The sequence below is a fragment of the Triturus cristatus genome, chromosome 8 (genome assembly GCF_964204655.1).
Source record: "Triturus cristatus chromosome 8, aTriCri1.1, whole genome shotgun sequence".
NCBI lineage: Eukaryota > Metazoa > Chordata > Amphibia > Caudata > Salamandridae > Triturus > Triturus cristatus.
Window position 1 is genome coordinate 736,191,838 of NC_140591.1, and position 22,692 is coordinate 736,214,529.

Below are 22,692 nucleotides of genomic sequence, written 5' to 3' on the forward strand. Positions count from 1 at the left end.
TTTCATGCGTATTCACAGACCAAGCATCATAAAGATACCAGCATGATCTTCATTGCGGGCTTAGAGCCGGTATTAGCTTTTGAGAGGTAAGAGGATTTTGAGGGCTCGTTGGTCTAGGGGTATGATTCTCGCTTTGGGTGCGAGAGGTCCCGGGTTCAAATCCCGGACGAGCCCTTTTCTTGGTACTCTTTTCACGTTGTTTTGAAGTTTGCGTTTCAAAACCAACATCAATTTTTTCTTTGCAGTATTGGATAATTCTTTGCTAGAGTCTCATGCTTCAGCCCTGCCCAGTCTGAGCTAATACCAAACATCTGGTCTTGCATGGCATGTACGAGCGTTCAGCTAGGGATGTCGGGCAGGTTGCATGAAAGAAATCTAAAGCCAGAGGCCCATGGAATAGCCAGTTCGGAGCAGTTTCATTACAGAAAAATCAACTGTAGGTATCTGTTTCTGTAGTGTAGTGGTTATCACGTTTGCCTCACACGCGAAAGGTCCCCGGTTCGAAACCGGGCAGAAACAGTTGTTATATTGTGTTGGCTACAATGTTGATAGGTGCCGTTTTGCCATGGAATTGTCCAAGCCCTGAAGATTATTTCATGCAATCTCGTTCCAAGAAAGGGAATTCTCTCAAAACACTAAAGTAATCGGCGTGTGGATGTATCTGTTGGTTCTCAGACCTTGCTTTCAAAAGAGCCCTGCAATCGGTTCACTGCTCACCTAGAACAAGCATTAACATGGAGAATTGTTGGCACCAACAGGAATCTTATTTTAGTGGAGTGTTTCTGGCTTTGAGTGTAGAGGCCCTCGGCTCAATTCCAAGATGATCTTTCTCAAGGTGATGATACAAATGCATTGTCACCTTTACGTTTAATGTCAGAATCATTTATTTCCAGTTGGTGGTGTAAGAATGTTTGCAACAGTATGGCGATTTTTCCTAGCCATGCATGAATGAAAGCATATCACTCGCCTTTAGGTGTTTTTCTAATACATTGATATTTGCATCTTCCTTCCTAGCCTGCATGTTTGACTATCTTACAGGCTGCATGTAATAAGTATCACATCAGGGCCCTTCTTCTACTCAATTCACAACTGTTCTATCACGACATAGATAAGAAAGCTGCATCTGCTTTTGTTGTGTAGTGGTAATCAGGTTTACCTGACGTGTGAAAGCCCCATGCTTTGAAAGTACACAGTAACAAAGAAACCGATGACTTTTATAAAAAGGTGTCATGTGTGTCTCTTACTTTGCACAAAAAGTGCCAGAGATGACTTCATTTGCAGTCACTTGAAAAGTAGGGATTCTCCAATAAATGGTAAATGGTTGAAACAAATCTGAAGAAATGCATGACATACCTGTGTGTGTGTGTGTACGCATGTATGTATATATAGGGAGAGAGAGAGCGTCAATATAAACAGACTTTATTTCAATCAAGCTGTCTTTTCTATCCTTCAGGAGCAGAATGTTCTGATCATCAGCGCTCCAGAATGTAGTGTTTTCTTGGCAAGCATCACATATTGTGATGTGTTAGCTAAAAGTTCCATATCCTAGAGACTGATATATTCCTCTGTACTTGTACCTTGGGGATTCATCAAAACCTGGCATCATAAGCAGCTTTCTACTGCCACAGACTGGACAGCGAAACAATTTAAAATATCCCAGAAAAAGAAAATAAGCATGCTTAATCAGAGCTTTCTGGACAGGAAGGACATTTGAGCAAGTGAGGAATAAGCACTGCTTTTGTTAATTTGCATAGGCAGAATAGAGACTTCTGGGAAAAGGCCGAAATTACAGTCACAGAAAATGGCTGCATCTATAGAGAACGCTAAGAAGTGTTGGCAGCTTTTCCTCTGACCCTGGCCACTTTTACAAGCAATCCTATGATAGTGAGCAGGACCTACCCTAAAAAGGAAGGGGCATCCACTTGGACCCTTTCCACCTTTTCTAAATCTCGCCTGATCGAGCTAAATTGAGCACTGATTGAGCAGATAAGCACATGTCATTCTCATTTCAGAAAGGTATTGGTTAGCTTGCTGCTAGCAGCTCAGTTATGTTATGATGTTAGAGGCTATGCAAGGAATGCTTTAGTCCAGCGATATGCAGTTTTTATTGCGCCTTGCATTCAGCAGGAAGATCTTTAGCTTGAATCTGTGGCCTAGGTATTCACCTTGGTATTTCTTTTGGCACAAAGTGAAGGAGTATTTGAGAGAAAATGCACAATGTGTTTCTTATGTTGTTATGAACAACTTGTTACTCTTTCTCATTAAGCTTCAGCCACTGCAGAAATATATAAATAAGGGCTGACTTCCTGTAAGACGTGTCCAAAGCTGGGACGGAATAAAAGGAGACACTTGTAAATGATAGTGCTATCGTTTGAGAAAGGGTAAGTTGAGACTGACTTTCATGCGTATTCACAGACCAAGCATCATAAAGATACCAGCATGATCTTCATTGCGGGCTTAGAGCCGGTATTAGCTTTTGAGAGGTAAGAGGATTTTGAGGGCTCGTTGGTCTAGGGGTATGATTCTCGCTTTGGGTGCGAGAGGTCCCGGGTTCAAATCCCGGACGAGCCCTTTTCTTGGTACTCTTTTCACGTTGTTTTGAAGTTTGCGTTTCAAAACCAACATCAATTTTTTCTTTGCAGTATTGGATAATTCTTTGCTAGAGTCTCATGCTTCAGCCCTGCCCAGTCTGAGCTAATACCAAACATCTGGTCTTGCATGGCATGTACGAGCGTTCAGCTAGGGATGTCGGGCAGGTTGCATGAAAGAAATCTAAAGCCAGAGGCCCATGGAATAGCCAGTTCGGAGCAGTTTCATTACAGAAAAATCAACTGTAGGTATCTGTTTCTGTAGTGTAGTGGTTATCACGTTTGCCTCACACGCGAAAGGTCCCCGGTTCGAAACCGGGCAGAAACAGTTGTTATATTGTGTTGGCTACAATGTTGATAGGTGCCGTTTTGCCATGGAATTGTCCAAGCCCTGAAGATTATTTCATGCAATCTCGTTCCAAGAAAGGGAATTCTCTCAAAACACTAAAGTAATCGGCGTGTGGATGTATCTGTTGGTTCTCAGACCTTGCTTTCAAAAGAGCCCTGCAATCGGTTCACTGCTCACCTAGAACAAGCATTAACATGGAGAATTGTTGGCACCAACAGGAATCTTATTTTAGTGGAGTGTTTCTGGCTTTGAGTGTAGAGGCCCTCGGCTCAATTCCAAGATGATCCTTCTCAAGGTGATGATACAAATGCATTGTCACCTTTACGTTTAATGTCAGAATCATTTATTTCCAGTTGGTGGTGTAAGAATGTTTGCAACAGTATGGCGATTTTTCCTAGCCATGCATGAATGAAAGCATATCACTCGCCTTTAGGTGTTTTTCTAATACATTGATATTTGCATCTTCCTTCCTAGCCTGCATGTTTGACTATCTTACAGGCTGCATGTAATAAGTATCACATCAGGGCCCTTCTTGTACTCAATTCACAACTGTTCTATCACGACATAGATAAGAAAGCTGCATCTGCTTTTGTTGTGTAGTGGTAATCAGGTTTACCTGACGTGTGAAAGCCCCATGCTTTGAAAGTACACAGTAACAAAGAAACCGATGACTTTTATAAAAAGGTGTCATGTGTGTCTCTTACTTTGCACAAAAAGTGCCAGAGATGACTTCATTTGCAGTTACTTGAAAAGTAGGGATTCTCCAATAAATGGTAAATGGTTGAAACAAATCTGAAGAAATGCATGACATACCTGTGTGTGTGTGTGTACGCATGTATGTATATATAGGGAGAGAGAGAGCGTCAATATAAACAGACTTTATTTCAATCAAGCTGTCTTTTCTATCCTTCAGGAGCAGAATGTTCTGATCATCAGCGCTCCAGAATGTAGTGTTTTCTTGGCAAGCATCACATATTGTGATGTGTTAGCTAAAAGTTCCATATCCTAGAGACTGATATATTCCTCTGTACTTGTACCTTGGGGATTCATCAAAACCTGGCATCATAAGCAGCTTTCTACTGCCACAGACTGGACAGCGAAACAATTTAAAATATCCCAGAAAAAGAAAATAAGCATGCTTAATCAGAGCTTTCTGGACAGGAAGGACATTTGAGCAAGTGAGGAATAAGCACTGCTTTTGTTAATTTGCATAGGCAGAATAGAGACTTCTGGGAAAAGGCCGAAATTACAGTCACAGAAAATGGCTGCATCTATAGAGAACGCTAAGAAGTGTTGGCAGCTTTTCCTCTGACCCTGGCCACTTTTACAAGCAATCCTATGATAGTGAGCAGGACCCACCCTAAAAAGGAAGGGGCATCCACTTGGACCCTTTCCACCTTTTCTAAATCTCGCCTGATCGAGCCTCATTGAGCACTGATTGAGCAGATAAGCACATGTCATTCTCATTTCAGAAAGGTATTGGTTAGCTTGCTGCTAGCAGCTCAGTTATGTTATGATGTTAGAGGCTATGCAAGGAATGCTTTAGTCCAGCGATATGCAGTTTTTATTGCGCCTTGCATTCAGCAGGAAGATCTTTAGCTTGAATCTGTGGCCTAGGTATTCACCTTGGTATTTCTTTTGGCACAAAGTGAAGGAGTATTTGAGAGAAAATGCACAATGTGTTTCTTATGTTGTTATGAACAACTTGTTACTCTTTCTCATTAAGCTTCAGCCACTGCAGAAATATATAAATAAGGGCTGACTTCCTGTAAGACGTGTCCAAAGCTGGGACGGAATAAAAGGAGACACTTGTAAATGATAGTGCTATCGTTTGAGAAAGGGTAAGTTGAGACTGACTTTCATGCGTATTCACAGACCAAGCATCATAAAGATACCAGCATGATCTTCATTGCGGGCTTAGAGCCGGTATTAGCTTTTGAGAGGTAAGAGGATTTTGAGGGCTCGTTGGTCTAGGGGTATGATTCTCGCTTTGGGTGCGAGAGGTCCCGGGTTCAAATCCCGGACGAGCCCTTTTCTTGGTACTCTTTTCACGTTGTTTTGAAGTTTGCGTTTCAAAACCAACATCAATTTTTTCTTTGCAGTATTGGATAATTCTTTGCTAGAGTCTCATGCTTCAGCCCTGCCCAGTCTGAGCTAATACCAAACATCTGGTCTTGCATGGCATGTACGAGCGTTCAGCTAGGGATGTCGGGCAGGTTGCATGAAAGAAATCTAAAGCCAGAGGCCCATGGAATAGCCAGTTCGGAGCAGTTTCATTACAGAAAAATCAACTGTAGGTATCTGTTTCTGTAGTGTAGTGGTTATCACGTTTGCCTCACACGCGAAAGGTCCCCGGTTCGAAACCGGGCAGAAACAGTTGTTATATTGTGTTGGCTACAATGTTGATAGGTGCCGTTTTGCCATGGAATTGTCCAAGCCCTGAAGATTATTTCATGCAATCTCGTTCCAAGAAAGGGAATTCTCTCAAAACACTAAAGTAATCGGCGTGTGGATGTATCTGTTGGTTCTCAGACCTTGCTTTCAAAAGAGCCCTGCAATCGGTTCACTGCTCACCTAGAACAAGCATTAACATGGAGAATTGTTGGCACCAACAGGAATCTTATTTTAGTGGAGTGTTTCTGGCTTTGAGTGTAGAGGCCCTCGGCTCAATTCCAAGATGATCTTTCTCAAGGTGATGATACAAATGCATTGTCACCTTTACGTTTAATGTCAGAATCATTTATTTCCAGTTGGTGGTGTAAGAATGTTTGCAACAGTATGGCGATTTTTCCTAGCCATGCATGAATGAAAGCATATCACTCGCCTTTAGGTGTTTTTCTAATACATTGATATTTGCATCTTCCTTCCTAGCCTGCATGTTTGACTATCTTACAGGCTGCATGTAATAAGTATCACATCAGGGCCCTTCTTCTACTCAATTCACAACTGTTCTATCACGACATAGATAAGAAAGCTGCATCTGCTTTTGTTGTGTAGTGGTAATCAGGTTTACCTGACGTGTGAAAGCCCCATGCTTTGAAAGTACACAGTAACAAAGAAACCGATGACTTTTATAAAAAGGTGTCATGTGTGTCTCTTACTTTGCACAAAAAGTGCCAGAGATGACTTCATTTGCAGTCACTTGAAAAGTAGGGATTCTCCAATAAATGGTAAATGGTTGAAACAAATCTGAAGAAATGCATGACATACCTGTGTGTGTGTGTGTACGCATGTATGTATATATAGGGAGAGAGAGAGCGTCAATATAAACAGACTTTATTTCAATCAAGCTGTCTTTTCTATCCTTCAGGAGCAGAATGTTCTGATCATCAGCGCTCCAGAATGTAGTGTTTTCTTGGCAAGCATCACATATTGTGATGTGTTAGCTAAAAGTTCCATATCCTAGAGACTGATATATTCCTCTGTACTTGTACCTTGGGGATTCATCAAAACCTGGCATCATAAGCAGCTTTCTACTGCCACAGACTGGACAGCGAAACAATTTAAAATATCCCAGAAAAAGAAAATAAGCATGCTTAATCAGAGCTTTCTGGACAGGAAGGACATTTGAGCAAGTGAGGAATAAGCACTGCTTTTGTTAATTTGCATAGGCAGAATAGAGACTTCTGGGAAAAGGCCGAAATTACAGTCACAGAAAATGGCTGCATCTATAGAGAACGCTAAGAAGTGTTGGCAGCTTTTCCTCTGACCCTGGCCACTTTTACAAGCAATCCTATGATAGTGAGCAGGACCTACCCTAAAAAGGAAGGGGCATCCACTTGGACCCTTTCCACCTTTTCTAAATCTCGCCTGATCGAGCTAAATTGAGCACTGATTGAGCAGATAAGCACATGTCATTCTCATTTCAGAAAGGTATTGGTTAGCTTGCTGCTAGCAGCTCAGTTATGTTATGATGTTAGAGGCTATGCAAGGAATGCTTTAGTCCAGCGATATGCAGTTTTTATTGCGCCTTGCATTCAGCAGGAAGATCTTTAGCTTGAATCTGTGGCCTAGGTATTCACCTTGGTATTTCTTTTGGCACAAAGTGAAGGAGTATTTGAGAGAAAATGCACAATGTGTTTCTTATGTTGTTATGAACAACTTGTTACTCTTTCTCATTAAGCTTCAGCCACTGCAGAAATATATAAATAAGGGCTGACTTCCTGTAAGACGTGTCCAAAGCTGGGACGGAATAAAAGGAGACACTTGTAAATGATAGTGCTATCGTTTGAGAAAGGGTAAGTTGAGACTGACTTTCATGCGTATTCACAGACCAAGCATCATAAAGATACCAGCATGATCTTCATTGCGGGCTTAGAGCCGGTATTAGCTTTTGAGAGGTAAGAGGATTTTGAGGGCTCGTTGGTCTAGGGGTATGATTCTCGCTTTGGGTGCGAGAGGTCCCGGGTTCAAATCCCGGACGAGCCCTTTTCTTGGTACTCTTTTCAAGTTGTTTTGAAGTTTGCGTTTCAAAACCAACATCAATTTTTTCTTTGCAGTATTGGATAATTCTTTGCTAGAGTCTCATGCTTCAGCCCTGCCCAGTCTGAGCTAATACCAAACATCTGGTCTTGCATGGCATGTACGAGCGTTCAGCTAGGGATGTCGGGCAGGTTGCATGAAAGAAATCTAAAGCCAGAGGCCCATGGAATAGCCAGTTCGGAGCAGTTTCATTACAGAAAAATCAACTGTAGGTATCTGTTTCTGTAGTGTAGTGGTTATCACGTTTGCCTCACACGCGAAAGGTCCCCGGTTCGAAACCGGGCAGAAACAGTTGTTATATTGTGTTGGCTACAATGTTGATAGGTGCCGTTTTGCCATGGAATTGTCCAAGCCCTGAAGATTATTTCATGCAATCTCGTTCCAAGAAAGGGAATTCTCTCAAAACACTAAAGTAATCGGCGTGTGGATGTATCTGTTGGTTCTCAGACCTTGCTTTCAAAAGAGCCCTGCAATCGGTTCACTGCTCACCTAGAACAAGCATTAACATGGAGAATTGTTGGCACCAACAGGAATCTTATTTTAGTGGAGTGTTTCTGGCTTTGAGTGTAGAGGCCCTCGGCTCAATTCCAAGATGATCTTTCTCAAGGTGATGATACAAATGCATTGTCACCTTTACGTTTAATGTCAGAATCATTTATTTCCAGTTGGTGGTGTAAGAATGTTTGCAACAGTATGGCGATTTTTCCTAGCCATGCATGAATGAAAGCATATCACTCGCCTTTAGGTGTTTTTCTAATACATTGATATTTGCATCTTCCTTCCTAGCCTGCATGTTTGACTATCTTACAGGCTGCATGTAATAAGTATCACATCAGGGCCCTTCTTCTACTCAATTCACAACTGTTCTATCACGACATAGATAAGAAAGCTGCATCTGCTTTTGTTGTGTAGTGGTAATCAGGTTTACCTGACGTGTGAAAGCCCCATGCTTTGAAAGTACACAGTAACAAAGAAACCGATGACTTTTATAAAAAGGTGTCATGTGTGTCTCTTACTTTGCACAAAAAGTGCCAGAGATGACTTCATTTGCAGTCACTTGAAAAGTAGGGATTCTCCAATAAATGGTAAATGGTTGAAACAAATCTGAAGAAATGCATGACATACCTGTGTGTGTGTGTGTACGCATGTATGTATATATAGGGAGAGAGAGAGCGTCAATATAAACAGACTTTATTTCAATCAAGCTGTCTTTTCTATCCTTCAGGAGCAGAATGTTCTGATCATCAGCGCTCCAGAATGTAGTGTTTTCTTGGCAAGCATCACATATTGTGATGTGTTAGCTAAAAGTTCCATATCCTAGAGACTGATATATTCCTCTGTACTTGTACCTTGGGGATTCATCAAAACCTGGCATCATAAGCAGCTTTCTACTGCCACAGACTGGACAGCGAAACAATTTAAAATATCCCAGAAAAAGAAAATAAGCATGCTTAATCAGAGCTTTCTGGACAGGAAGGACATTTGAGCAAGTGAGGAATAAGCACTGCTTTTGTTAATTTGCATAGGCAGAATAGAGACTTCTGGGAAAAGGCCGAAATTACAGTCACAGAAAATGGCTGCATCTATAGAGAACGCTAAGAAGTGTTGGCAGCTTTTCCTCTGACCCTGGCCACTTTTACAAGCAATCCTATGATAGTGAGCAGGACCTACCCTAAAAAGGAAGGGGCATCCACTTGGACCCTTTCCACCTTTTCTAAATCTCGCCTGATCGAGCTAAATTGAGCACTGATTGAGCAGATAAGCACATGTCATTCTCATTTCAGAAAGGTATTGGTTAGCTTGCTGCTAGCAGCTCAGTTATGTTATGATGTTAGAGGCTATGCAAGGAATGCTTTAGTCCAGCGATATGCAGTTTTTATTGCGCCTTGCATTCAGCAGGAAGATCTTTAGCTTGAATCTGTGGCCTAGGTATTCACCTTGGTATTTCTTTTGGCACAAAGTGAAGGAGTATTTGAGAGAAAATGCACAATGTGTTTCTTATGTTGTTATGAACAACTTGTTACTCTTTCTCATTAAGCTTCAGCCACTGCAGAAATATATAAATAAGGGCTGACTTCCTGTAAGACGTGTCCAAAGCTGGGACGGAATAAAAGGAGACACTTGTAAATGATAGTGCTATCGTTTGAGAAAGGGTAAGTTGAGACTGACTTTCATGCGTATTCACAGACCAAGCATCATAAAGATACCAGCATGATCTTCATTGCGGGCTTAGAGCCGGTATTAGCTTTTGAGAGGTAAGAGGATTTTGAGGGCTCGTTGGTCTAGGGGTATGATTCTCGCTTTGGGTGCGAGAGGTCCCGGGTTCAAATCCCGGACGAGCCCTTTTCTTGGTACTCTTTTCAAGTTGTTTTGAAGTTTGCGTTTCAAAACCAACATCAATTTTTTCTTTGCAGTAGTGGATAATTCTTTGCTAGAGTCTCATGCTTCAGCCCTGCCCAGTCTGAGCTAATACCAAACATCTGGTCTTGCATGGCATGTACGAGCGTTCAGCTAGGGATGTCGGGCAGGTTGCATGAAAGAAATCTAAAGCCAGAGGCCCATGGAATAGCCAGTTCGGAGCAGTTTCATTACAGAAAAATCAACTGTAGGTATCTGTTTCTGTAGTGTAGTGGTTATCACGTTTGCCTCACACGCGAAAGGTCCCCGGTTTGAAACCGGGCAGAAACAGTTGTTATATTGTGTTGGCTACAATGTTGATAGGTGCCGTTTTGCCATGGAATTGTCCAAGCCCTGAAGATTATTTCATGCAATCTCGTTCCAAGAAAGGGAATTCTCTCAAAACACTAAAGTAATCGGCGTGTGGATGTATCTGTTGGTTCTCAGACCTTGCTTTCAAAAGAGCCCTGCAATCGGTTCACTGCTCACCTAGAACAAGCATTAACATGGAGAATTGTTGGCACCAACAGGAATCTTATTTTAGTGGAGTGTTTCTGGCTTTGAGTGCAGAGGCCCTCGGCTCAATTCCAAGATGATCCTTCTCAAGGTGATGATACAAATGCATTGTCACCTTTACGTTTAATGTCAGAATCATTTATTTCCAGTTGGTGGTGTAAGAATGTTTGCAACAGTATGGCGATTTTTCCTAGCCATGCATGAATGAAAGCATATCACTCGCCTTTAGGTGTTTTTCTAATACATTGATATTTGCATCTTCCTTCCTAGCCTGCATGTTTGACTATCTTACAGGCTGCATGTAATAAGTATCACATCAGGGCCCTTCTTGTACTCAATTCACAACTGTTCTATCACGACATAGATAAGAAAGCTGCATCTGCTTTTGTTGTGTAGTGGTAATCAGGTTTACCTGACGTGTGAAAGCCCCATGCTTTGAAAGTACACAGTAACAAAGAAACCGATGACTTTTATAAAAAGGTGTCATGTGTGTCTCTTACTTTGCACAAAAAGTGCCAGAGATGACTTCATTTGCAGTCACTTGAAAAGTAGGGATTCTCCAATAAATGGTAAATGGTTGAAACAAATCTGAAGAAATGCATGACATACCTGTGTGTGTGTGTGTACGCATGTATGTATATATAGGGAGAGAGAGAGCGTCAATATAAACAGACTTTATTTCAATCAAGCTGTCTTTTCTATCCTTCAGGAGCAGAATGTTCTGATCATCAGCGCTCCAGAATGTAGTGTTTTCTTGGCAAGCATCACATATTGTGATGTGTTAGCTAAAAGTTCCATATCCTAGAGACTGATATATTCCTCTGTACTTGTACCTTGGGGATTCATCAAAACCTGGCATCATAAGCAGCTTTCTACTGCCACAGACTGGACAGCGAAACAATTTAAAATATCCCAGAAAAAGAAAATAAGCATGCTTAATCAGAGCTTTCTGGACAGGAAGGACATTTGAGCAAGTGAGGAATAAGCACTGCTTTTGTTAATTTGCATAGGCAGAATAGAGACTTCTGGGAAAAGGCCGAAATTACAGTCACAGAAAATGGCTGCATCTATAGAGAACGCTAAGAAGTGTTGGCAGCTTTTCCTCTGACCCTGGCCACTTTTACAAGCAATCCTATGATAGTGAGCAGGACCCACCCTAAAAAGGAAGGGGCATCCACTTGGACCCTTTCCACCTTTTCTAAATCTCGCCTGATCGAGCCTGATTGAGCACTGATTGAGCAGATAAGCACATGTCATTCTCATTTCAGAAAGGTATTGGTTAGCTTGCTGCTAGCAGCTCAGTTATGTTATGATGTTAGAGGCTATGCAAGGAATGCTTTAGTCCAGCGATATGCAGTTTTTATTGCGCCTTGCATTCAGCAGGAAGATCTTTAGCTTGAATCTGTGGCCTAGGTATTCACCTTGGTATTTCTTTTGGCACAAAGTGAAGGAGTATTTGAGAGAAAATGCACAATGTGTTTCTTATGTTGTTATGAACAACTTGTTACTCTTTCTCATTAAGCTTCAGCCACTGCAGAAATATATAAATAAGGGCTGACTTCCTGTAAGACGTGTCCAAAGCTGGGACGGAATAAAAGGAGACACTTGTAAATGATAGTGCTATCGTTTGAGAAAGGGTAAGTTGAGACTGACTTTCATGCGTATTCACAGACCAAGCATCATAAAGATACCAGCATGATCTTCATTGCGGGCTTAGAGCCGGTATTAGCTTTTGAGAGGTAAGAGGATTTTGAGGGCTCGTTGGTCTAGGGGTATGATTCTCGCTTTGGGTGCGAGAGGTCCCGGGTTCAAATCCCGGACGAGCCCTTTTCTTGGTACTCTTTTCAAGTTGTTTTGAAGTTTGCGTTTCAAATCCAACATCAATTTTTTCTTTGCAGTAGTGGATAATTCTTTGCTAGAGTCTCATGCTTCAGCCCTGCCCAGTCTGAGCTAATACCAAACATCTGGTCTTGCATGGCATGTACGAGCGTTCAGCTAGGGATGTCGGGCAGGTTGCATGAAAGAAATCTAAAGCCAGAGGCCCATGGAATAGCCAGTTCGGAGCAGTTTCATTACAGAAAAATCAACTGTAGGTATCTGTTTCTGTAGTGTAGTGGTTATCACGTTTGCCTCACACGCGAAAGGTCCCCGGTTTGAAACCGGGCAGAAACAGTTGTTATATTGTGTTGGCTACAATGTTGATAGGTGCCGTTTTGCCATGGAATTGTCCAAGCCCTGAAGATTATTTCATGCAATCTCGTTCCAAGAAAGGGAATTCTCTCAAAACACTAAAGTAATCGGCGTGTGGATGTATCTGTTGGTTCTCAGACCTTGCTTTCAAAAGAGCCCTGCAATCGGTTCACTGCTCACCTAGAACAAGCATTAACATGGAGAATTGTTGGCACCAACAGGAATCTTATTTTAGTGGAGTGTTTCTGGCTTTGAGTGCAGAGGCCCTCGGCTCAATTCCAAGATGATCCTTCTCAAGGTGATGATACAAATGCATTGTCACCTTTACGTTTAATGTCAGAATCATTTATTTCCAGTTGGTGGTGTAAGAATGTTTGCAACAGTATGGCGATTTTTCCTAGCCATGCATGAATGAAAGCATATCACTCGCCTTTAGGTGTTTTTCTAATACATTGATATTTGCATCTTCCTTCCTAGCCTGCATGTTTGACTATCTTACAGGCTGCATGTAATAAGTATCACATCAGGGCCCTTCTTGTACTCAATTCACAACTGTTCTATCACGACATAGATAAGAAAGCTGCATCTGCTTTTGTTGTGTAGTGGTAATCAGGTTTACCTGACGTGTGAAAGCCCCATGCTTTGAAAGTACACAGTAACAAAGAAACCGATGACTTTTATAAAAAGGTGTCATGTGTGTCTCTTACTTTGCACAAAAAGTGCCAGAGATGACTTCATTTGCAGTCACTTGAAAAGTAGGGATTCTCCAATAAATGGTAAATGGTTGAAACAAATCTGAAGAAATGCATGACATACCTGTGTGTGTGTGTGTACGCATGTATGTATATATAGGGAGAGAGAGAGCGTCAATATAAACAGACTTTATTTCAATCAAGCTGTCTTTTCTATCCTTCAGGAGCAGAATGTTCTGATCATCAGCGCTCCAGAATGTAGTGTTTTCTTGGCAAGCATCACATATTGTGATGTGTTAGCTAAAAGTTCCATATCCTAGAGACTGATATATTCCTCTGTACTTGTACCTTGGGGATTCATCAAAACCTGGCATCATAAGCAGCTTTCTACTGCCACAGACTGGACAGCGAAACAATTTAAAATATCCCAGAAAAAGAAAATAAGCATGCTTAATCAGAGCTTTCTGGACAGGAAGGACATTTGAGCAAGTGAGGAATAAGCACTGCTTTTGTTAATTTGCATAGGCAGAATAGAGACTTCTGGGAAAAGGCCGAAATTACAGTCACAGAAAATGGCTGCATCTATAGAGAACGCTAAGAAGTGTTGGCAGCTTTTCCTCTGACCCTGGCCACTTTTACAAGCAATCCTATGATAGTGAGCAGGACCCACCCTAAAAAGGAAGGGGCATCCACTTGGACCCTTTCCACCTTTTCTAAATCTCGCCTGATCGAGCCTGATTGAGCACTGATTGAGCAGATAAGCACATGTCATTCTCATTTCAGAAAGGTATTGGTTAGCTTGCTGCTAGCAGCTCAGTTATGTTATGATGTTAGAGGCTATGCAAGGAATGCTTTAGTCCAGCGATATGCAGTTTTTATTGCGCCTTGCATTCAGCAGGAAGATCTTTAGCTTGAATCTGTGGCCTAGGTATTCACCTTGGTATTTCTTTTGGCACAAAGTGAAGGAGTATTTGAGAGAAAATGCACAATGTGTTTCTTATGTTGTTATGAACAACTTGTTACTCTTTCTCATTAAGCTTCAGCCACTGCAGAAATATATAAATAAGGGCTGACTTCCTGTAAGACGTGTCCAAAGCTGGGACGGAATAAAAGGAGACACTTGTAAATGATAGTGCTATCGTTTGAGAAAGGGTAAGTTGAGACTGACTTTCATGCGTATTCACAGACCAAGCATCATAAAGATACCAGCATGATCTTCATTGCGGGCTTAGAGCCGGTATTAGCTTTTGAGAGGTAAGAGGATTTTGAGGGCTCGTTGGTCTAGGGGTATGATTCTCGCTTTGGGTGCGAGAGGTCCCGGGTTCAAATCCCGGACGAGCCCTTTTCTTGGTACTCTTTTCACGTTGTTTTGAAGTTTGCGTTTCAAAACCAACATCAATTTTTTCTTTGCAGTATTGGATAATTCTTTGCTAGAGTCTCATGCTTCAGCCCTGCCCAGTCTGAGCTAATACCAAACATCTGGTCTTGCATGGCATGTACGAGCGTTCAGCTAGGGATGTCGGGCAGGTTGCATGAAAGAAATCTAAAGCCAGAGGCCCATGGAATAGCCAGTTCGGAGCAGTTTCATTACAGAAAAATCAACTGTAGGTATCTGTTTCTGTAGTGTAGTGGTTATCACGTTTGCCTCACACGCGAAAGGTCCCCGGTTCGAAACCGGGCAGAAACAGTTGTTATATTGTGTTGGCTACAATGTTGATAGGTGCCGTTTTGCCATGGAATTGTCCAAGCCCTGAAGATTATTTCATGCAATCTCGTTCCAAGAAAGGGAATTCTCTCAAAACACTAAAGTAATCGGCGTGTGGATGTATCTGTTGGTTCTCAGACCTTGCTTTCAAAAGAGCCCTGCAATCGGTTCACTGCTCACCTAGAACAAGCATTAACATGGAGAATTGTTGGCACCAACAGCAATCTTATTTTAGTGGAGTGTTTCTGGCTTTGAGTGTAGAGGCCCTCGGCTCAATTCCAAGATGATCCTTCTCAAGGTGATGATACAAATGCATTGTCACCTTTACGTTTAATGTCAGAATCATTTATTTCCAGTTGGTGGTGTAAGAATGTTTGCAACAGTATGGCGATTTTTCCTAGCCATGCATGAATGAAAGCATATCACTCGCCTTTAGGTGTTTTTCTAATACATTGATATTTGCATCTTCCTTCCTAGCCTGCATGTTTGACTATCTTACAGGCTGCATGTAATAAGTATCACATCAGGGCCCTTCTTCTACTCAATTCACAACTGTTCTATCACGACATAGATAAGAAAGCTGCATCTGCTTTTGTTGTGTAGTGGTAATCAGGTTTACCTGACGTGTGAAAGCCCCATGCTTTGAAAGTACACAGTAACAAAGAAACCGATGACTTTTATAAAAAGGTGTCATGTGTGTCTCTTACTTTGCACAAAAAGTGCCAGAGATGACTTCATTTGCAGTCACTTGAAAAGTAGGGATTCTCCAATAAATGGTAAATGGTTGAAACAAATCTGAAGAAATGCATGACATACCTGTGTGTGTGTGTGTACGCATGTATGTATATATAGGGAGAGAGAGAGCGTCAATATAAACAGACTTTATTTCAATCAAGCTGTCTTTTCTATCCTTCAGGAGCAGAATGTTCTGATCATCAGCGCTCCAGAATGTAGTGTTTTCTTGGCAAGCATCACATATTGTGATGTGTTAGCTAAAAGTTCCATATCCTAGAGACTGATATATTCCTCTGTACTTGTACCTTGGGGATTCATCAAAACCTGGCATCATAAGCAGCTTTCTACTGCCACAGACTGGACAGCGAAACAATTTAAAATATCCCAGAAAAAGAAAATAAGCATGCTTAATCAGAGCTTTCTGGACAGGAAGGACATTTGAGCAAGTGAGGAATAAGCACTGCTTTTGTTAATTTGCATAGGCAGAATAGAGACTTCTGGGAAAAGGCCGAAATTACAGTCACAGAAAATGGCTGCATCTATAGAGAACGCTAAGAAGTGTTGGCAGCTTTTCCTCTGACCCTGGCCACTTTTACAAGCAATCCTATGATAGTGAGCAGGACCCACCCTAAAAAGGAAGGGGCATCCACTTGGACCCTTTCCACCTTTTCTAAATCTCGCCTGATCGAGCACTGATTGAGCACTGATTGAGCAGATAAGCACATGTCATTCTCATTTCAGAAAGGTATTGGTTAGCTTGCTGCTAGCAGCTCAGTTATGTTATGATGTTAGAGGCTATGCAAGGAATGCTTTAGTCCAGCGATATGCAGTTTTTATTGCGCCTTGCATTCAGCAGAAAGATCTTTAGCTTGAATCTGTGGCCTAGGTATTCACCTTGGTATTTCTTTTGGCACAAAGTGAAGGAGTATTTGAGAGAAAATGCACAATGTGTTTCTTATGTTGTTATGAACAACTTGTTACTCTTTCTCATTAAGCTTCAGCCACTGCAGAAATATATAAATAAGGGCTGACTTCCTGTAAGACGTGTCCAAAGCTGGGACGGAATAAAAGGAGACACTTGTAAATGATAGTGCTATCGTTTGAGAAAGGGTAAGTTGAGACTGACTTTCATGCGTATTCACAGACCAAGCATCATAAAGATACCAGCATGATCTTCATTGCGGGCTTAGAGCCGGTATTAGCTTTTGAGAGGTAAGAGGATTTTGAGGGCTCGTTGGTCTAGGGGTATGATTCTCGCTTTGGGTGCGAGAGGTCCCGGGTTCAAATCCCGGACGAGCCCTTTTCTTGGTACTCTTTTCAAGTTGTTTTGAAGTTTGCGTTTCAAAACCAACATCAATTTTTTCTTTGCAGTAGTGGATAATTCTTTGCTAGAGTCTCATGCTTCAGCCCTGCCCAGTCTGAGCTAATACCAAACATCTGGTCTTGCATGGCATGTACGAGCGTTCAGCTAGGGATGTCGGGCAGGTTGCATGAAAGAAATCTAAAGCCAGAGGCCCATGGAATAGCCAGTTCGGAGCAGTTTCATTACAGAAAAATCAACTGTAGGTATCTGTTTCTGTAGTGTAGTGGTTATCACGTTTGCCTCACACGCGAAAGGTCCCCGGTTTGAAACCGGGCAGAAACAGTTGTTATATTGTGTTGGCTACAATGTTGATAGGTGCCGTTTTGCCATGGAATTGTCCAAGCCCTGAAGATTATTTCATGCAATCTCGTTCCAAGAAAGGGAATTCTCTCAAAACACTAAAGTAATCGGCGTGTGGATGTATCTGTTGGTTCTCAGACCTTGCTTTCAAAAGAGCCCTGCAATCGGTTCACTGCTCACCTAGAACAAGCATTAACATGGAGAATTGTTGGCACCAACAGGAATCTTATTTTAGTGGAGTGTTTCTGGCTTTGAGTGCAGAGGCCCTCGGCTCAATTCCAAGATGATCCTTCTCAAGGTGATGATACAAATGCATTGTCACCTTTACGTTTAATGTCAGAATCATTTATTTCCAGTTGGTGGTGTAAGAATGTTTGCAACAGTATGGCGATTTTTCCTAGCCATGCATGAATGAAAGCATATCACTCGCCTTTAGGTGTTTTTCTAATACATTGATATTTGCATCTTCCTTCCTAGCCTGCATGTTTGACTATCTTACAGGCTGCATGTAATAAGTATCACATCAGGGCCCTTCTTCTACTCAATTCACAACTGTTCTATCACGACATAGATAAGAAAGCTGCATCTGCTTTTGTTGTGTAGTGGTAATCAGGTTTACCTGACGTGTGAAAGCCCCATGCTTTGAAAGTACACAGTAACAAAGAAACCGATGACTTTTATAAAAAGGTGTCATGTGTGTCTCTTACTTTGCACAAAAAGTGCCAGAGATGACTTCATTTGCAGTCACTTGAAAAGTAGGGATTCTCCAATAAATGGTAAATGGTTGAAACAAATCTGAAGAAATGCATGACATACCTGTGTGTGTGTGTGTACGCATGTATGTATATATAGGGAGAGAGAGAGCGTCAATATAAACAGACTTTATTTCAATCAAGCTGTCTTTTCTATCCTTCAGGAGCAGAATGTTCTGATCATCAGCGCTCCAGAATGTAGTGTTTTCTTGGCAAGCATCACATATTGTGATGTGTTAGCTAAAAGTTCCATATCCTAGAGACTGATATATTCCTCTGTACTTGTACCTTGGGGATTCATCAAAACCTGGCATCATAAGCAGCTTTCTACTGCCACAGACTGGACAGCGAAACAATTTAAAATATCCCAGAAAAAGAAAATAAGCATGCTTAATCAGAGCTTTCTGGAAAGGAAGGACATTTGAGCAAGTGAGGAATAAGCACTGCTTTTGTTAATTTGCATAGGCAGAATAGAGACTTCTGGGAAAAGGCCGAAATTACAGTCACAGAAAATGGCTGCATCTATAGAGAACGCTAAGAAGTGTTGGCAGCTTTTCCTCTGACCCTGGCCACTTTTACAAGCAATCCTATGATAGTCAGCAGGACCCACCCTAAAAAGGAAGGGGCATCCACTTGGACCCTTTCCACCTTTTCTAAATCTCGCCTGATCGAGCCTGATTGAGCACTGATTGAGCAGATAAGCACATGTCATTCTCATTTCAGAAAGGTATTGGTTAGCTTGCTGCTAGCAGCTCAGTTATGTTATGATGTTAGAGGCTATGCAAGGAATGCTTTAGTCCAGCGATATGCAGTTTTTATTGCGCCTTGCATTCAGCAGGAAGATCTTTAGCTTGAATCTGTGGCCTAGGTATTCACCTTGGTATTTCTTTTGGCACAAAGTGAAGGAGTATTTGAGAGAAAATGCACAATGTGTTTCTTATGTTGTTATGAACAACTTGTTACTCTTTCTCATTAAGCTTCAGCCACTGCAGAAATATATAAATAAGGGCTGACTTCCTGTAAGACGTGTCCAAAGCTGGGACGGAATAAAAGGAGACACTTGTAAATGATAGTGCTATCGTTTGAGAAAGGGTAAGTTGAGACTGACTTTCATGCGTATTCACAGACCAAGCATCATAAAGATACCAGCATGATCTTCATTGCGGGCTTAGAGCCGGTATTAGCTTTTGAGAGGTAAGAGGATTTTGAGGGCTCGTTGGTCTAGGGGTATGATTCTCACTTTGGGTGCGAGAGGTCCCGGGTTCAAATCCCGGACGAGCCCTTTTCTTGGTACTCTTTTCAAGTTGTTTTGAAGTTTGCGTTTCAAAACCAACATCAATTTTTTCTTTGCAGTAGTGGATAATTCTTTGCTAGAGTCTCATGCTTCAGCCCTGCCCAGTCTGAGCTAATACCAAACATCTGGTCTTGCATGGCATGTACGAGCGTTCAGCTAGGGATGTCGGGCAGGTTGCATGAAAGAAATCTAAAGCCAGAGGCCCATGGAATAGCCAGTTCGGAGCAGTTTCATTACAGAAAAATCAACTGTAGGTATCTGTTTCTGTAGTGTAGTGGTTATCACGTTTGCCTCACACGCGAAAGGTCCCCGGTTTGAAACCGGGCAGAAACAGTTGTTATATTGTGTTGGCTACAATGTTGATAGGTGCTGTTTTGCCATGGAATTGTCCAAGCCCTGAAGATTATTTCATGCAATCTCGTTCCAAGAAAGGGAATTCTCTCAAAACACTAAAGTAATCGGCGTGTGGATGTATCTGTTGGTTCTCAGACCTTGCTTTCAAAAGAGCCCTGCAATCGGTTCACTGCTCACCTAGAACAAGCATTAACATGGAGAATTGTTGGCACCAACAGGAATCTTATTTTAGTGGAGTGTTTCTGGCTTTGAGTGCAGAGGCCCTCGGCTCAATTCCAAGATGATCCTTCTCAAGGTGATGATACAAATGCATTGTCACCTTTACGTTTAATGTCAGAATCATTTATTTCCAGTTGGTGGTGTAAGAATGTTTGCAACAGTATGGCGATTTTTCCTAGCCATGCATGAATGAAAGCATATCACTCGCCTTTAGGTGTTTTTCTAATACATTGATATTTGCATCTTCCTTCCTAGCCTGCATGTTTGACTATCTTACAGGCTGCATGTAATAAGTATCACATCAGGGCCCTTCTTCTACTCAATTCACAACTGTTCTATCACGACATAGATAAGAAAGCTGCATCTGCTTTTGTTGTGTAGTGGTAATCAGGTTTACCTGACGTGTGAAAGCCCCATGCTTTGAAAGTACACAGTAACAAAGAAACCGATGACTTTTATAAAAAGGTGTCATGTGTGTCTCTTACTTTGCACAAAAAGTGCCAGAGATGACTTCATTTGCAGTCACTTGAAAAGTAGGGATTCTCCAATAAATGGTAAATGGTTGAAACAAATCTGAAGAAATGCATGACATACCTGTGTGTGTGTGTGTACGCATGTATGTATATATAGGGAGAGAGAGAGCGTCAATATAAACAGACTTTATTTCAATCAAGCTGTCTTTTCTATCCTTCAGGAGCAGAATGTTCTGATCATCAGCGCTCCAGAATGTAGTGTTTTCTTGGCAAGCATCACATATTGTGATGTGTTAGCTAAAAGTTCCATATCCTAGAGACTGATATATTCCTCTGTACTTGTACCTTGGGGATTCATCAAAACCTGGCATCATAAGCAGCTTTCTACTGCCACAGACTGGACAGCGAAACAATTTAAAATATCCCAGAAAAAGAAAATAAGCATGCTTAATCAGAGCTTTCTGGACAGGAAGGACATTTGAGCAAGTGAGGAATAAGCACTGCTTTTGTTAATTTGCATAGGCAGAATAGAGACTTCTGGGAAAAGGCCGAAATTACAGTCACAGAAAATGGCTGCATCTATAGAGAACGCTAAGAAGTGTTGGCAGCTTTTCCTCTGACCCTGGCCACTTTTACAAGCAATCCTATGATAGTCAGCAGGACCCACCCTAAAAAGGAAGGGGCATCCACTTGGACCCTTTCCACCTTTTCTAAATCTCGCCTGATCGAGCCTGATTGAGCACTGATTGAGCAGATAAGCACATGTCATTCTCATTTCAGAAAGGTATTGGTTAGCTTGCTGCTAGCAGCTCAGTTATGTTATGATGTTAGAGGCTATGCAAGGAATGCTTTAGTCCAGCGATATGCAGTTTTTATTGCGCCTTGCATTCAGCAGGAAGATCTTTAGCTTGAATCTGTGGCCTAGGTATTCACCTTGGTATTTCTTTTGGCACAAAGTGAAGGAGTATTTGAGAGAAAATGCACAATGTGTTTCTTATGTTGTTATGAACAACTTGTTACTCTTTCTCATTAAGCTTCAGCCACTGCAGAAATATATAAATAAGGGCTGACTTCCTGTAAGACGTGTCCAAAGCTGGGACGGAATAAAAGGAGACACTTGTAAATGATAGTGCTATCGTTTGAGAAAGGGTAAGTTGAGACTGACTTTCATGCGTATTCACAGACCAAGCATCATAAAGATACCAGCATGATCTTCATTGCGGGCTTAGAGCCGGTATTAGCTTTTGAGAGGTAAGAGGATTTTGAGGGCTCGTTGGTCTAGGGGTATGATTCTCGCTTTGGGTGCGAGAGGTCCCGGGTTCAAATCCCGGACGAGCCCTTTTCTTGGTACTCTTTTCACGTTGTTTTGAAGTTTGCGTTTCAAAACCAACATCAATTTTTTCTTTGCAGTATTGGATAATTCTTTGCTAGAGTCTCATGCTTCAGCCCTGCCCAGTCTGAGCTAATACCAAACATCTGGTCTTGCATGGCATGTACGAGCGTTCAGCTAGGGATGTCGGGCAGGTTGCATGAAAGAAATCTAAAGCCAGAGGCCCATGGAATAGCCAGTTCGGAGCAGTTTCATTACAGAAAAATCAACTGTAGGTATCTGTTTCTGTAGTGTAGTGGTTATCACGTTTGCCTCACACGCGAAAGGTCTCCGGTTCGAAACCGGGCAGAAACAGTTGTTATATTGTGTTGGCTACAATGTTGATAGGTGCCGTTTTGCCATGGAATTGTCCAAGCCCTGAAGATTATTTCATGCAATCTCGTTCCAAGAAAGGGAATTCTCTCAAAACACTAAAGTAATCGGCGTGTGGATGTATCTGTTGGTTCTCAGACCTTGCTTTCAAAAGAGCCCTGCAATCGGTTCACTGCTCACCTAGAACAAGCATTAACATGGAGAATTGTTGGCACCAACAGGAATCTTATTTTAGTGGAGTGTTTCTGGCTTTGAGTGTAGAGGCCCTCGGCTCAATTCCAAGATGATCTTTCTCAAGGTGATGATACAAATGCATTGTCACCTTTACGTTTAATGTCAGAATCATTTATTTCCAGTTGGTGGTGTAAGAATGTTTGCAACAGTATGGCGATTTTTCCTAGCCATGCATGAATGAAAGCATATCACTCGCCTTTAGGTGTTTTTCTAATACATTGATATTTGCATCTTCCTTCCTAGCCTGCATGTTTGACTATCTTACAGGCTGCATGTAATAAGTATCACATCAGGGCCCTTCTTCTACTCAATTCACAACTGTTCTATCACGACATAGATAAGAAAGC

At 41.7% G+C, this 22,692-nt stretch overlaps 14 non-coding genes across 14 annotated transcripts; all 14 read left to right on the top strand.

The window, feature by feature from the left end:
- Window positions 1-102: 102 nt before the first annotated feature.
- TRNAP-UGG (transfer RNA proline (anticodon UGG)) lies at window positions 103-174 on the top strand. Its single transcript has one exon. It is a non-coding gene; the product is annotated as a tRNA-Pro (tRNA).
- Window positions 175-446: 272 nt separating this feature from the next.
- TRNAV-CAC (transfer RNA valine (anticodon CAC)) lies at window positions 447-519 on the top strand. The gene has a single exon. It is a non-coding gene; the product is annotated as a tRNA-Val (tRNA).
- A 1,980-nt stretch (window positions 520-2,499) lies between these two features.
- Window positions 2,500-2,571, top strand: TRNAP-UGG (transfer RNA proline (anticodon UGG)). Its single transcript has one exon. It is a non-coding gene; the product is annotated as a tRNA-Pro (tRNA).
- A 272-nt stretch (window positions 2,572-2,843) lies between these two features.
- TRNAV-CAC (transfer RNA valine (anticodon CAC)) lies at window positions 2,844-2,916 on the top strand. Its single transcript has one exon. It is a non-coding gene; the product is annotated as a tRNA-Val (tRNA).
- Window positions 2,917-4,896: 1,980 nt separating this feature from the next.
- Window positions 4,897-4,968, top strand: TRNAP-UGG (transfer RNA proline (anticodon UGG)). Its single transcript has one exon. It is a non-coding gene; the product is annotated as a tRNA-Pro (tRNA).
- Window positions 4,969-5,240: 272 nt separating this feature from the next.
- On the top strand, window positions 5,241-5,313 carry TRNAV-CAC (transfer RNA valine (anticodon CAC)). The gene has a single exon. It is a non-coding gene; the product is annotated as a tRNA-Val (tRNA).
- Window positions 5,314-7,293: 1,980 nt separating this feature from the next.
- Window positions 7,294-7,365, top strand: TRNAP-UGG (transfer RNA proline (anticodon UGG)). Its single transcript has one exon. It is a non-coding gene; the product is annotated as a tRNA-Pro (tRNA).
- Window positions 7,366-7,637: 272 nt separating this feature from the next.
- TRNAV-CAC (transfer RNA valine (anticodon CAC)) lies at window positions 7,638-7,710 on the top strand. The gene has a single exon. It is a non-coding gene; the product is annotated as a tRNA-Val (tRNA).
- A 1,980-nt stretch (window positions 7,711-9,690) lies between these two features.
- Window positions 9,691-9,762, top strand: TRNAP-UGG (transfer RNA proline (anticodon UGG)). Its single transcript has one exon. It is a non-coding gene; the product is annotated as a tRNA-Pro (tRNA).
- A 2,325-nt stretch (window positions 9,763-12,087) lies between these two features.
- On the top strand, window positions 12,088-12,159 carry TRNAP-UGG (transfer RNA proline (anticodon UGG)). The gene has a single exon. It is a non-coding gene; the product is annotated as a tRNA-Pro (tRNA).
- Window positions 12,160-14,484: 2,325 nt separating this feature from the next.
- On the top strand, window positions 14,485-14,556 carry TRNAP-UGG (transfer RNA proline (anticodon UGG)). Its single transcript has one exon. It is a non-coding gene; the product is annotated as a tRNA-Pro (tRNA).
- Window positions 14,557-14,828: 272 nt separating this feature from the next.
- On the top strand, window positions 14,829-14,901 carry TRNAV-CAC (transfer RNA valine (anticodon CAC)). Its single transcript has one exon. It is a non-coding gene; the product is annotated as a tRNA-Val (tRNA).
- A 1,981-nt stretch (window positions 14,902-16,882) lies between these two features.
- On the top strand, window positions 16,883-16,954 carry TRNAP-UGG (transfer RNA proline (anticodon UGG)). Its single transcript has one exon. It is a non-coding gene; the product is annotated as a tRNA-Pro (tRNA).
- A 4,722-nt stretch (window positions 16,955-21,676) lies between these two features.
- TRNAP-UGG (transfer RNA proline (anticodon UGG)) lies at window positions 21,677-21,748 on the top strand. Its single transcript has one exon. It is a non-coding gene; the product is annotated as a tRNA-Pro (tRNA).
- The last annotated feature ends 944 nt before the right edge of the window (window positions 21,749-22,692 follow it).